The following is a 16,107-nucleotide window of genomic DNA, read 5'->3' as shown; positions in this document are numbered from 1 at the left end:
TCACAACCCTCCAATCTGAATGTACTCCCTCCGCCACGACCCTCTGCCTTCTGCAGGCAAGCCAATTCTGAATCCACCTGGCCAAACTTCCCTGGATCCCATGCCTTCTGACCTGAATAAGCCTACCGTGTGGAACCTTGTCAAATGCCTTACTAAAATCCATGTAGATCACATCCACTGCACTACCCTCATCTATATGCCTGGTCACCTTCTCAAAGAAACCTATCAGGCCATGTTAGACATGATCTGCCCTTCACAAAGCAATGCTGACTGTCCCTAATCAGACCACGAGTCTCTAAATGCCCATAGATCCTATCTCTAAGAATCTTTTCCAACAGCTTTCCCACCACAGGCAGAAGGCTCACTGGTCTGTAATTACCTGGGCTATGCTATCTTTTTGAATAAGGGGACAACTTTCGCCTCCCTCCAATCCTCTGGTACCATTCCCATGGACAACGAGGACATAAAGATCCTAGCCAGAGGCTCAGCAATCTCTTCCCCCACCTCATGGAGCAGCCTGGGGAATATTCCATCAGGCCCCGGGGAATTATCCATCCTAATGTATTTTAACAACTCCAACACCTCCTCTCCCTTAATATCAACATGCTCCAGAACATCAGCCTCACTCATATTGTCCTCACTGTCGTCAAGTTCCCTCTCATTGGTGAATACCGAAGAGAAGTATTCATTGAGGACCTCGCTCACTTCCACAGCCTCCAGGCACATCTTCCCACTTTTATCTCTAATTGGTCATCCTTTTGTTCTTCACATAATTGAAGAATGCCTTGGGGTTTTCCTTTACCCTACTCGCCAAGGCCTTCTCATGCCCCCTTCTTGCTCTCCTCAGCCCCTTCTTAAGCTCCTTTCTTGCTACCCTATATTTCTCAATAGACCCATCTGATCCTTGCTTCCTAAACCTCATGTATGCTGCCTTCTTCCACCTGACTAGATTTTTCACCTCACTTGTCACCCATGGTTCCTTAACCCTACCATTCTTTATCTTCCTCACCGGGACAAATTTATCCCTAACATCCTGCAAGAGATCCTTAAACATCGACCACATGTCCATAGTACATTTCCCTGCAAAAATATCATCCCAATTCACACCTACAAGTTCTAACCTTATAGCCTCATAATTTGCCCTTCCCCAATTAAAAATTTTCCTGCCCTCCCTGATTCTATCCTTTTCCATGATAATGTTAAAGGCCAGGGAGCAGTAATCACTGTCCCCCAGATGCTCACCCACTGACAGATCTGTGACCTGATCCCGTTCGTTACCTAATACTAGATCTGGTATGGCATTCCCGCTAGTCGGCCTGTCAACATATTGTGACAGGAATCCGTCCTGGACACACTTAACAAACTCTGCCCCATCTAAACCCTTGGAACTAATCAGGTGCCAATCAATAATAGGGAAGTTAAAGTCACCCATGATAACATGGGTGATAACATATTTTTGCACCTTTCCAAAATCTGCCTCCCAATCTGCTCCTCAGTATCTCTGCTGCTACCAGGGGGCCTATAGAGTACCCCCAGTAGAGTAACTGCTCCCTTCCTGTTCCTGACTTCTACCCATACTGACTCAAAAGAGGATCCTGCTACATTACCCACCCTTTCTGCAGCTGTAATAGTATCCCTGACCAGTAATGCCACCCCTCCTCCCCTTTCCCCTCCTCTCTCTATCCTTTTTAAAGCACTGAAATCCAGGAATATTGAGAATCCATTCCTGCCCTGGTGCCATCCAAGTCTCTGTAATGGCCACTACATCATAATTCCATGTATGTATCCAAGCTCTCAGTTCATCACCTTTGTTCCTGATGCTTCTTGCATTGAAATACACCCTTCTACCTTACTACCTTTATACCCTTTATTCTGCTTCTCTTTCCTCAAAGCCTCTCTGTATGTTAGATCTGGCTTTACTCCATGCACTTGTTTCACTGCTCTATCACTCTGGGTCCCATTCCCCTTGCAAATTAGTTTAAACCCTCCCGAACCATGCTAGCAAACCTACCTGCAAGGATATTTCTCCCCCTCAAGTTCAGGTGCAACTCATCCAATCTGTACAGGTCCCACCTTCCCCAGAAGAGATCCCAATGATCCAAGAATCTAAAACCCTGCCCTCTGCACCAATCCTCAGCCACGCATTCAACTGCCATCTTACTATCTTACCATCACTATCAAGTAGCACTGGCAGCAATCCTGAGAACGCCACCCTTGAGGTCCTGTTCTTCAGCCTTCTGCCTAGCGTCCGAAACTCACACTTCAGGACCTCATCCCTCTTCCTGCCTATGTCGTTGTTACCAACATATATCACGACTTCTAGTTGCTTTCCCTCTCGTACCAGGATGTCATGCACCCGGTCAGAGACATCCTGGACCCTGGCACCCGGGAGGCAACAAACCATGCGGGTGTCCTTCTCATGTCCACAAAATCTCCTGTCTGCTCCCCTGACTATAGCATCCCCAATGACAACAGCTCTCCTCTTCTCCATCCCATCCTTCTGCACCACAGGGTCAGACTCAGTGCCAGAGGCCCTGCCACCGTGGCTCACACCTGGTCGGTCGTCCTTGCTAACAGTATCCAGGACAGTAAACTTATTATTCATGGGAATGGCTACAGGGGTGCTCTGCACTACCTGTCTACTCTCCTTCGCTTTCCCCCCTCTGACTGTCACCCAACCACCTGCTTCCGGCATCCTAGGTGTGACTACCTCCCTGTAGCTCTCATCTATGACTGCCTCATTCTCCCTTATGAGTCAAAGGTCATCCAGCTGCTGTTCCAGATTCCTCACACGGTCTTCCAGATCGCCCAGCCACAAGAACTTCTGGCAGATGTGACTCTGAAGGAGAAGGGAGTTCCCCCAAGACTGCCACATTTGACAGGAGAGGCACATCACTGTCTCAGGAAGCATTGTAAAGACTAACTGGGAACAAACTCGTCCTCCACCTCTTATTGTCAAAGCCTCAAAGCTCCACTCCATCACTGGACCACCCACTCACTGGCCACTTTCCACAGGCCACTCCGCTTGAGCTACCCCTCTATTTACTTGTTTGAGCTTTTCAAACTGCTTGGTCACCTGACCTCAATTGCCCAATCAGCTGCTTTCTGCTGAGTCTGAGCTATTCAAATCTTGATTGACTTGATTGCACAGTCCAACTGCCAAAACTGCTGGAATCTCTCAAGTCAAAGCCTCAAAGCTCCACTCCTTCACTGGCCCACTCACTCACTGGCCACTTTTGGGCACTTACCTGTAGCAAAGATGTAAACAAGGTTGAAAGAGTACAGAGAAAACTTACAAGGATGTTGCTGGGTCTGAAACACATGAATTATAAGGAACATTGAATAGATTAGGGCTTTATTCCTTGGAACAAAGAAGACTGAAGGGAGATTTGACTGAGGTATACAAAATTATGAGGGGTATAGACAGGTAAATGCAAGCAGGCTTTTTCCACTGTGATTGATTGGGACTACAACCAGAGATCAGGGGTTAAGAATGAAAGATGAGAAGTTTGGGGAGAACATCGAAGGAAACTTTTCTCCGAGAGGGTCGTGAGAGTGTGGAATGAGCTGGTGGTGCAAGTAGAGCATGTGAGCTCCATTTCAACTTTTAAGAGAAGTTTGGATAGGTTCATGGATGGTAGGGGTTTGGAGGGTTATGGTCCTGGTGCAGATCAGTGGGAGTAGGCAGTTTAAATGGCTTGACATAGCCTGGATGGGCTGAAGGACCTGTTTCTGTGCTGTACTTTTCTATGACTCCATGACTTGATCTGGCCTCTACCATGTTTTATAACTATGTATTTCATTGTTGTCTACAGAATAGAGTGATAGTTACAGAGAAAGTGCACTGAAGGCACACAATAACAAGGTACAGTAGATTATTAGGTCAAGAGTCCTCCTTATTATACCAAGGAACTGTTCAATAGACTTTTAACAGAAGGATAGATGCTGTCTTTGAACCTGGGATGCATGGTTTTCAGGCTTTTGTATCTTCTACCTTCTGTAAGTGGGGGAGAAAGAACGTCCAAGGATGTGTGGAGACTTTGATTATGTTTGTTGTGTATTTAATATTTCAGTAAGATTTGAGTAATATAAATCATTACGACTTGTAGGTAAATGTATGTGAATAGTATACATCATTACGCAACCTCTCTAAAAGTTAAAACAAAAAAATTACATTTGTCCTCGGTCCTGTGTTTTTCTTTCAGCGTGTTTTATGTTTTAGAATTATGTACAAAATATAACAGTGACACCAAGTAAGTTTTAAAACAAACCTGAGACAATGATCTACCTGTTGAAGCACAGCGAGAGGTTTGAGTTATGTAAAGAATGTAGCAAAACTTTTTAAAAAAGCACAACACATTTGTTTCTTTGCATAAGGAAGAAAAATTCCTTAACTTTAACTTTAAATTGAGTTTAAAAAAAGGTGAAAAATGGATGAAATTCACACGTTCATAAACAGTGAGTACCAGGAAGGCCAGCTAGTGGAGATGTAATTGGCTGAGACAACTACAAGTAGATTGGAGATCCATCCACTATTTGCATGCTACATCCCCTGCAACAAAGTCAACTGAAAGTGAATTAAGAAGGGCCATATGACTATAAGCTACAGGAACAGAATTAGGCCATTTGGCCCATCAATTCTCCTCCACAATTTCATCATGGCTAATCCATTTTTCCTCTTAGACCCAATCTCTTGCCTTCCTGCCATATTCCTTCAAGAATCTACCAACCTTTGGCTTAAGTATACATAAACACTTGGTCTCCACAGCTGCCTGTGGCAACAAATTGCATAGATTCACCACTCTCTGGCTAAGGAGACAGACAGACAGACATACTTTATTGATCCCGAGGGAAATTGGGTTTTGTTACAGTCGCACCAACCAAGAATAGTGAAGAAATATAGCAATATAAAACCATAAATAATTCAATAATAATAAGTTAATAATGCTAAGTGGAAATTAGTCCAGGACCAGCCTATTGGCTCAGGGTGTCTGACACTCCAGGGGAGGAGTTGTAAAGTTTCATGGCCACAGGCAGGAATGACTTCCTATGATGCTCAGTGTTGCATCTCGGTGGAATGAGTCTCTGGTTGAATGTACTCCTGTGCCTAACCAGTACATTATGGAATGGATGGGAGACATTGTCCAAGATGGCATGCAACTTGGACAGCATCCTCTTTTCAGACACCACTGTCAGAGAGTCCAGTTCCACCCCCACAACATCACTGGCCTTACGAATGAGTTTGTTGATTCTGTTGGTGTCTACTACCCTCAGCCTGCTGTCCCAGCACACAACAGCAAACATGATAGCACTGGCCACCACAGACTCGTAGAACATCCTCAGCATCGTCCGGCAGATGTTAAAGGACCTCAATCTCCTCAGGAAATAGAGAGGGCTTTGACCCTTCTTGTAGACAGCCTCAGTGTTCTTTGACCAGTCCAGTTTATTGTCAATTTATATCCCCAGGTATTTGTAATCCTCCACCATGTCCACACTGACCCCTTGGATGGAAACAGGGGTCACCGGTGCCTTAGCCCTCCTCAGGTCCACCATCAGCTCCTTAGTCTTTTTCACATTAAGCTGCAGATGATTCTGCTCACACCATGTGACAAAGTTTCCCACCGTAGCCCTGTACTCAGCCTCAGCCTCCTGATGAGATTCCTCTTCATCTCCATACTCTCTTCTGAGGCTGTGTTCTCTGGTCTTAGACTCTCCCACCATTGGAAACATCCTCTCCACATCCACTCGATCAAGGCCTTTCACCATTTGATAAGTTTCAATGAGGTCACCTCTCATTCTTCTGAATTCCAGAGCCATCAAACGCTTTTCATATGACAATCCGCTTAATTCTGGGATCATTAGCGTGAACCTCCTTTGAACACTCTCCAGTTTCGACACATCCTTTCTAAGATAAGGGGCCCAAAACTGCTCACGATACTCTGTGAGGTCTCACCAATGTTTTATAAAGTCTCAACATTACATCCTTACTTTTGTATTCGAGTCCCCTTTTCTCTCCATTTAGAAAAAAGTGAACCCTTTTATTTCTTCTACCAAAGTGCATGACCATACACTTCCCAACACTGTATTCCATCTGCCATCTCTTTGCCCATTCTCCAAATCTGTCTGTCCATCTGTAGCCTTTCTACATCCTGAAAATTACCTGCCCCTCCACCTATCTTTGTATTGTCTGCAAACTTTGCAAAAAAGCCATCAATTCCATCATCCAAATTATTGACATATAATGTATAAAGGATCGGTCCCTTACAGACCCCTGTGTAACACCACTAGTCACCAACAGCCAATCAGAAAAGGCTCCCTTTATTCCCATTCTTTGCCTCCTGCCAATCAGCCACTGCTTTATCCACGTTAGAATCTATCCTGTAATACCATGGGCTCGTAGTTTGTTAAGCAGCCTGATGCGTGGCACCTTGTCAAAGGCCTTCTGAAAATCCAAATACACAACATTAACCGAATCTCCTTTGTCTATCCTGCTTGTCATTTCTTCAAAGAGTTCAAACAGCTTTGTCAGGAAAGATTTTCCCTTGAGGAAACCATGCTGATCTGTAGACCACATCCTTACTAATGTTTGGGGGTCTGTATATAGCCATAAGACCATAAAGACATAGGAGCAGAATTAGGTCATTTGGCCCATTGAGTCTTCTCTGCCATTCAATCATTTATTCCTCTCTTCAGCCCCACTTCCCAGCCTTCTCCCTATAAGGGTCTTTTTACCATTGCAGTTTCTTAGCTCCAGCCATAACAATTCAACTACTTCCAAGCTTATAAAGGATAGCTTCAAACATACCTTAAGTCTGGTTTGGGGTTTAAAATGTTTCAACCAGTACTTTTATGGGAGAGAGTTTACCCTCGTTACTGATCATCAGCCACTAGTGTCCATTTTCAATTCATATAGAAGAGTGTTCCAATAACAAAGAGGCTGGAATGTGCAGTAGAATTTCCAGTTCCCTCATTTTTACCAGTGCCGGGATGAATTTGCTCTTGATGGAGATTGCCTTATGAGGGGGTTGAGAGTTGTTGGACCAACCAAGCTGAGAGCTGAAGTGTTGGAGGAGCTACATGGCGGTCATCCAGACGTGGTCAAAATGAAAGCCTTGACTATTTGGAATGTCAAAAAATCCAGAAGATGCCAAGAGTAGTGCCTCTCCACCCCTGTGTATGTCCTGCTTTGCCATGGCAGAGGGTTCGTGTGGATTCTTCCGGACCATTCATGGACACACATTTCTTGGTAGTAGTGGACGCAAACACAACGTGGCTAGAAGTGTTTTCAATAGCCTCCACTAAGCCTTGCACACTTGTTGGGAAGTGTTGGGAAGCTTCTTGACAAGCACTAGTATTCCTGAACACTTAGACACTGAAAATGGACCACATTTGTGATGGACCACTTTTACTCATTCCTAAAACAAATTGCATCTGCACCACACCACCTAGCTACAAATGGCTTGGCAGAAAGGTTTGTCCAGAGTCTAAAGAACACACTGTGAGCAATGTCAGCAGAACACACTATGCTAACGCTGAATCAGAAGCTCGCCAATTTCCTCCTTGCATATCATAATGCAGCACCCTCCACAACCAACAGCCATGTTGTTGAACCCTTGGACACTACCTCAATTTTTAAAATATATAGTATTTCTGTTTTTTGCATAACTTTTAATCTATTCAATATACGTATACTGTAATTGATTTACTTAATTATTAATTATTATTATTACTTTTATTTTGTTTTTTCTTCTATATTATGAACTGCTGCTGCTAAGTTAACAAATTTCACATTACATGCCAGTGATTATAAACCTGATTTTGATTCTGATTTGTGGGTCATCCCTTGCATTCACACTTGGATCTTCTCAAACCCAATTTCAGAAGGAGTGTGCAGGACAAGCAGCTGAGACACATTGAGGGCTCCACGAACAAGGAGGTCTGATGTTTCACTCCTGGAGAAGCAGTCCTGGTGAAGGACTGCAGAGGTGATCAAAAGTGGGTACTGGGAAGGATCAAGGACATCCTCCTACACAGTGATTGTGTCTGATGTGATCTGGAGGTGACACATCGATCAGTTGAGGAGAGCAGAGTCAATTGTTGGAGAAGGAAGATATCCAGAGCTGTCAGAACCACTTCTTACAGTCTCAGAGTCAACTCCTACAACTACCATGGAAAAAACCCCAGAAGCTGAGATTGTTTCACAGCCTCAAGTTACAACTGTCAAGCAAAGGGAATCCTTCTTGTCAGGAAAGATGCTATCCTGCAAGAGTAAGAAATTCTCCATAGTGATTAAATCTTTATGACTGAATGGGACAATTTAAAATTTACTATGCTGTCCGAATAGGAGTCGTACTAGAGAGCAATATATATAGTTGAGATGTATTCTATATTGAGCTGGAGTTTATAGCTAAGCAGGGAGGAATGTTGTGTATTTAATATTTCAGTAGTATTTGAGAAATATTGTAAGTAAATTGTTTGATAAAGCATTCGTTATTGTTTCCATAATTCATTAAGCGTTTTAGGTAAAAGTATGCACATAGTATATATCATTATGCCACCACATCATTAGTGCATGCCTCGCTAAAAGTAAAATTGAACCATACAAGCTTTATCACAAACAAGAGAAAATCTGCAGATGCTGGAAATCCAAGCAACACACACAAAATACTGGAGGAACTCAGCAGGCCAGGAAGCATCTATGAAAAGGAGTAAACAGTTGACGTGTTGGCCTAGACTTTTCCGTAGGACTCTGCTGAATAGAAACATTAAACACAGAAAACCTACAGCACCATACAGTCCCCTCAGCCCACAAAGTTGTGCCGAACATGTCCCTACCTTAGAAATTACTAGGCTTACCTATAACCCTCTATTTTTCTAAGCTCCATGTACCTATCTAAAAGTCTCTTAAAAGACCCTATCGTATCCACCTCCACCACCGTTGCCGGCAGCCCATTTCACGCACTCACCACTCTCTGAGTAAAAAACTTACCCCTGACATCTCCTCTGTACCTACTCCCCAGCACCTTAAACCTGTGTTCTCTTGTGGCAACCATTTCAGCCCTGGGGAAAAAGCCTCTGACTATCCACATGATCAATGCCTTTCATTATCTTGTACACCTCTATCAGGTCACCTCTCATCCTCCGTCGCTCCAAGAAGAAAAGGCCGAGTTCACTCAACCTATTCTCATAAGGCATGCTCCGCAATCCAGGCAACATCCTTGTAAATCTCCTCTGCACCCTTTCTATGGTTTCCACATCGTGACCAGAACTGAGCACAGTACTCCAAGTGGGGTCTGACCAGGGCTCCTATATAGCTGCAACATTACCTCTCAGCTCCTAAATTCAATTCCATGATTGATGAAGGCCAATACACCATACGTCTTCTTAACCACAGAGTCAACCTGTGCAGCTGCTTTGAACGTCCTATGGACTTGGACCCCAAGATCCCTCTGATCCTCCACACTGCCAAGAGTCTTACCATTAAAACTATATTCTGACATCATATCCAACCTACCAAAATGAACCACTTCACACTTATCTGGGTTTAACTCCATCTGCGACTTCTCAGCCCTGTTTTGCATCCTATTAATGTCCCGCTGTAACCTCTGACAGCCCTCCACACTATCCACAACACCTCCGACCTTTGTGTCATCAGCAAACTTACTAACCCATCCCTCCACTTCCTCATCCAGGTCATTTATAAAAATCGCGAAGAGTAAGGGTCCCAGAACAGATCCCTGAGGCACCCCACTGGTGACTGATCTCCATGTAGACTATGACCCGTCTACAACCATCCTTTGCCTTCTGTGGGCAAGCCAGTTTGAATCCACAAAGCAATGTCCTCTTGGATCCCATGCCTCTTTACTTTCTCAATAAGCCTTGCATGGGGTACCTTATCAAATGCCTTGCTGAAATCCATATACACTACATCTACTGCTCTTTTTGCTTTTTGAGAGGGTGATTTTAGATGCATATCATATTTATACTGAGTTAAGTATTGTATGTAATTAGTTTTGCTACAATAAGTGTATGGGACATTGGAAAAAATGTTGAATTTCCCCATGGGGATGAATAAAGTATCTATCTATCTATCTTCCTTCATCAATGTGTTTACTCACATCCTCAAAAAATTCAATCAGACTCGTAAGGCATGACCTGCCTTTCACAAAGCCATGCTGACTATTCCTAATCATATTACACCTCTCCAAATGTCATAAGTCCTGCCTCTCAGGATCTTCTCCATCAACTTACCAACCACTGAGGTAAGTCTCACTGGTCTATAATTTCCTGGGCTATCTCTACTCCCTTTCTTGCATAAAGGAACAACATCCGCAACCCTCCAATCCTCTGGAACCTCTCCCGTCCCCATTAATGATGCAAAGATCATCACCAGAGGCTCAGCAATCTCCTCCCTCGCCTCCCACAGTAGCCTGGGGTATATCTCATCCGGTCCCGGTGACTTATCCAACTTGATGCTTTCCAAAAACTCCAGCACATCCTCTTTTTTAATTTCTACATGCTCAAGCTTGTCAGTCTGCTGAAAGTCATCACTACAATCACCAAGATCCTTTTCCATAGTGAATACTGAAGTAAAGTATTCATTAAGTACCTCTGCTATTTCCTCCGGTTCCATACACGCTTTCCCATTGTCACACTTGACAAGTCCTATTCTTTCACGTCTTATCCTCTTGCTCTTCGCATACTTGTAGAATGCCTTGGGGTTTTCCTTAATCCTGCCTGCCAAGGCCTTCTCATGGCCCCTTCTGGCTCTCCTAATTTCCTTCTTATGCTCCTTCCTAGTAGCCTTATAATCTTCTAGATCTGTAACGTTACCTAGATCTCTGAACCTTTTGTAAGCTTTTCTTTTCTTCTTGACTAGATTTCTTACAGCCTTTGTACACCACGGTTCCTGTACCCTACCATAACTTCCCTGTCTTATTGGAATGTACCTATACAAAACTACACAAATATCCCCTGAATATTTGCTATGTTCCTTCCATACTTTTCCCTGAGAACATCTGCTTCCAATTTAAACCTCCGATTTCCTGCCTGATAGCCTCATAATTCCCCTTACTCCAATTAAACCCTTTTCTAACTTGTCTGTTCCTATCTCTCTCCAATGCTATTGTAAAAGAGATAGAATTATGATCACTATCTCCAAAACGCTCTCCCACTGAGAGATCTGACAGCTGACTGGGTTCATTTCCCAATACCAGATCAGGTACGGCCTCTCCTCTTGTAGGCTTATCTACATATGTGTCAAGAAACCTTTCTGAACACACTTAACAAACTCCACCCCATCTAAACCCCTTGCTCTAGGGAGATGCCAATTGATATTTGAGAAATTGAAATCTCCCATCACGACAACTCTTATTATTACATCTTTCTAGCATCTGTTTCCCTATCTGCTCCTCGATATCCCTGTTACTATTGGGCGGCCTATAAAAAGCCCCGAGGAAAGTTATTGACCCCTTCCTGTTCCTAACCTCCACCCACAGAGACTCTGTAGACAATCCCTCCATGGCGTCCACCTTTTCTGCAGCCATGACACTATCTCTGATCAACAGTGCCACACCCCCACCTCTTTTGCCTCCCTCCCTGTCCTTTCTGAAACATCTAAAACCTGGCACTTGAAGTAACCATTCCTGTTCCTGAGCCATCCAAGTCTCTGTAATGGCCACCACATCATATCTCCAAGTATTGATCCATGCTCTAAGCTCATGCGCTTTGTTCACAATACTCCTTGCATTAAAATAAACACATCTCAAACCGTCCACCTTAGCGCGCCCCTTCTCTGTCACTTGCCTATCCTATCTCATATACTGTCTCCAAGCTTTTTCTATTTGTGAGCCAACCACCTCTTCCCCAGTCTATTCAGTTTGGTTCCCATCCCCCAACAATTCTAGTTCAAACTCTCCCCGGTAGCCTTAGCAAACTTCCCCGCCAAAGTATTGGTCCCCCTGGGATTCAAGTGCAACCCATCCTTTTTGTACAGGTTACACCTGTCCCAAAAGAGGTCCCAGTGATCCAGAAACCTGATCTCTGCCCCCTGCTCCAATCCCTCAGCCACTCATTTATCCTCCATCTCATTCTATTCCTATACTTACTGTCGCGTAACACAGGCAGTAATCCTGGGATTACTACCTTTGTGGTCCTGCTTCTGAACTTCCTTCCTAACTCCCTGTAGTCTTTTTTCAGGACCTCTTCCCTTTTCCTACCTATGTTATTGGTACCAATATGTACCACGACCTCTGGCTGTTCTCCCTCCCATTGTAGGATTGTGTAAACTGCAACATCAACCACACCTCCACGCAGAAAAACAAATTGTACAAACCGTGACATCAATCCCCCCATACAGAAAAACATCTCCCTACTGTGACAGATGTAATAATGGAGAAGCTTCATTAATTCATATGTTTTGGACCTGTTCGAATCTTGAAAAATATTGGAAGGAAGTTTTTCAAACTTTTTCCTTACTTTTTACAGTCAATTTTAAGCCTAATCTTCTGATGTCCCTATTCGGTATTGTTGCAGGACAAGACATTAAGCTGAAGGCATCTGATTTACATATTTTTGCCTTTAGCTCTCTTATAGCTAGGAGGATGCTTTTGTTTAATTGGAAAGATGTTCTTCCTCCTTACTCATGCTCAATGGTTATGTGACATTACGTCATGTTTAGATTTAGAGAAGATTCGTTGTTCAATTTCTGAATCTCGTCAAGACTTTCAAACATTGTAGGGACCTTTCTGAATTATTTTCAAAACTTTCAATTTGTTGTTTAAACTCAGATGTCAGCTATTATTAATTTTTATTATATGAGAAGGTATTTTACCTTCTTTTCTCTTTAATGAACAGCTTTGGTCTTAGTAGGGGTTAGATTCTTTTTTTTGTAATAAATTAGTATAGTTCAATATAGCAATTGATTAACTTATATACGGAGTACGAGATTGTTAGTATGAACAGATAATGTAATTGGTAGTTTTTTAAAATCTTTTTTGACCTTTTATTTTCACTTTCTTGTACACTGTATTCTTCTATGTACAAACTAATAAAAATATTGTAAAGAAAAACAAATCATACAAACTGCAACATCAACCCCCCTCACACAGATAAACAAATCGTACAAACGACAAGAACATCAAAACCCCAAACTACCCCTTGCACAAAAAAGCCTAACAAATCTGGCTAATAGTAGCTACCTCAGATAGCAGGCTCAGAGAGTGCTATTGTTCAGTATACTGGCTAAGGTTTTCTCTCCAATATAGGGTCTATTCAAAATGTGGTCCTTAACTTAGTTCATTGAGGAATGTTTCGACATGGAGAGAGAGGTGGTGCCTAGAATGTGCTGCCAGAGGTGATAGTGGAGGTAAATATGACAGAAGCATTTAAAAGGCTCTTGGATAGGCATGTGAATGTGTAGAGATTGGACAGATATGCATATTCTGTCATCAGAAGGGATTAGTTTCGTTGGTTTGGCACATCAAGGGCTGATTGGGTCTGTTCCTGATTCATGTCCTAGGTTCTATATTTCTTGCAATGGGAGGATGTGAAAAATATTCTGCTGCTCGGCACTGAAGCATTGCCAGCCACTGACACACACGCATGTTCCCCCTTTTTGTCATGTGAAGTGCTTCCTGTCCCCAAATAATCCTACCCCAATTTCAGGACATCTCGCCCTGGAATGGAATTGTCCGGCACCCAGAGCATGCCCTTTTCTCACTGTTGCCATCCGGTAGGAGGTACAGAAGCCTGAAGGCACACACTCAGTGATTCAGGGACAGCTTCTTCCCCTCTGTCATCCAATTTCTGAATGGAATTGATCCCATGAACACTACCTCACTATTTTAAAAAAATATTTCTATTTTTGCACTACCTATTGAACTTAACTGTTATATATTTCAATTTACAGATTTTTTTTCTATTATGATGTATTGTTTTGTCCTACTGCACAGGACCAATAGAAGCTGCAGAAGGTTGTAAATCTAGTCAGCTCTCATCTTGGGCACTAGCCTACAGAGTACCCAGGACATCTTCAGGGAGCAGTGTCTCAGAAAGGCAGCGTCCATTATTAAGGGTGTCCAGGGCATGCCCTTTTCTGTTACCATCAGGTAGGAGGTACAGAAGCCTGAAGGCACACACTCAGCGATTCAGGAACAGCTTCTTCCCCTCTGCCATCCGATTCCTAAATGGACAACATGAAGCTTGGGACAGTACCTCTCTTTTTTGAATATACAGTATTTCTGTTTTTGCACATTTTTTTGAAATCTATTCAATATACGTAATTGATTTAGTTGTTTACTATTATGTTTTATTTTATTTATTATTATTATTTTCTCTCTCTGCTATATTATGTATTGCATTGAACTGCTGCTGCTAAGTTAACAAATTTCATGTCACATGCTGGTGATAATAAACCTGATTCTGATTCTATTACTTTTGATCTTGAGCATATAAAAATGTCATGTAAGGTCAGGCAGGCCTCTTCTTCCAAGAGTGTCTCAGTATTATGCCTGTTGCTCATTTTTGTTGAATGAAACACTTGTATATCCACTAGCTTCAGTGACTCTCCAGTGACTTTGTTCACAGTCACAACAGTAGTCACCTATCAAGTTTGATTAAAATGGAAAACTATCTTTTCTCTCTGCATTTCAGAGCTGGAGGTTATAATGCATCTATTCTGAACTTTGTTTCCGTATAAAGTAAGAAAACATTCTCTTCAAGAGAATGAACAACAATCTGATATTGTCTGACAGTAATCTGTCATTTTATACAGTGGTATTTGAGTCTTGGCTGTAATGTAGCTGTGATAATTATGCCAAAGTCAAGGTTGAAAAAATGTTATTGTCTGCCAGTCATTTGCTTTTGTTCAAAACATCTGATATTCATTCACACAAATTCATCTGCAGCAGTGATGTAACCTGCAAGCTTCAAGTTGCTATCATCTGGGCTAGTGGCACTGTATTCCAGACGTCATCTCTTCACCTCAAGCAATTATTCTATTAATGCAAAAAAACATGTTTAAAAATGCTAGAATATGATTCCACAAATTTAATGTATTAAAGAGAGAAAAAGATGCCTTTATTTGAGTGTGGGTGTGAACAGATGCAGTGATGACTGTGGGAAGTGTAAGGTCAGGGAAGTACATCATCCATATACCTGTAATTATCCAACTAAGAGTAATTCTAGACTATTCTTCATCACAAATTTCGGAAATAATATCTTCTACACAACGCACATTCATGCAAATTAAGAATGTCCATGTAGTCTGGGAGTTTATTCCCATTCATATTTGCTATGACAATGACTTAATTATTTCAGATGTATTGATTTTTAAGAAATATGCTCTCCACTTGATATCAATGTGTCCTTGACCATCACATCTCCACAATTATACACTATCAACCACAAAATCCAAAAACAAGTTGTAAAATATGTTTTCTGAGTCCCTTAAGGCATCACTCTACATCTCCCTCTCTTCCCCTTTCTCTCTCCCTCTAACTCTCCTTCTTTTACACCTCATTTCCCCTTTCTCTCTGCCTCTCTTGAGCTTTTCTCATTCCTCCACTTCCCATGTCCTCATCTGCTTCCTCTTCCTTCCTCTCATTATACTTCCCCCCTTCTCTTTTCTCTTTGACCACCTCATTACTTCCCCCCCCTCTCTCTCCCTACTTCTCTCTCTCTCCTCTCCCCCCCCCCCATTTCCGTGGGTATAGTTAAGGTGGAGGTTGATCATTTCCTGATTGGCCAGGGCATCAAAGGATATGGGAGAAGGCAGGTGTATGGGGTTGAGTGGGATCCCGGATCAGTCCTGATGGAATGGCAGAGAAGACTAGGTGGGCTGAATGGCTTAATTCTGCTCCTATGTCTTATGGTCTTATAGCATAGCGACCATCATCCCAGCAGCGGTTGTCTGAGTGGGCAGAGTCAGAGTGGTGATCTTGAGGCTTTAACCCTTCAAAACTTCAGCAAACAGAAGCTTCAGTCTGTAAAAGCAAAGAAAAGAAAAACTGTTAAGATTTTTTCCTTCCATTCTTTATATCTGCTCAGCTAGGACAGTAAAGATGCCAGGCAGGATAGTTGAATACTGATCTTGCAGGATGTGAGAGG

This window comes from Hemitrygon akajei, chromosome 26, assembly GCF_048418815.1.
Source record: "Hemitrygon akajei chromosome 26, sHemAka1.3, whole genome shotgun sequence".
Classification (NCBI taxonomy): domain Eukaryota; kingdom Metazoa; phylum Chordata; class Chondrichthyes; order Myliobatiformes; family Dasyatidae; genus Hemitrygon; species Hemitrygon akajei.
This window is presented reverse-complemented; position numbering follows the sequence as displayed.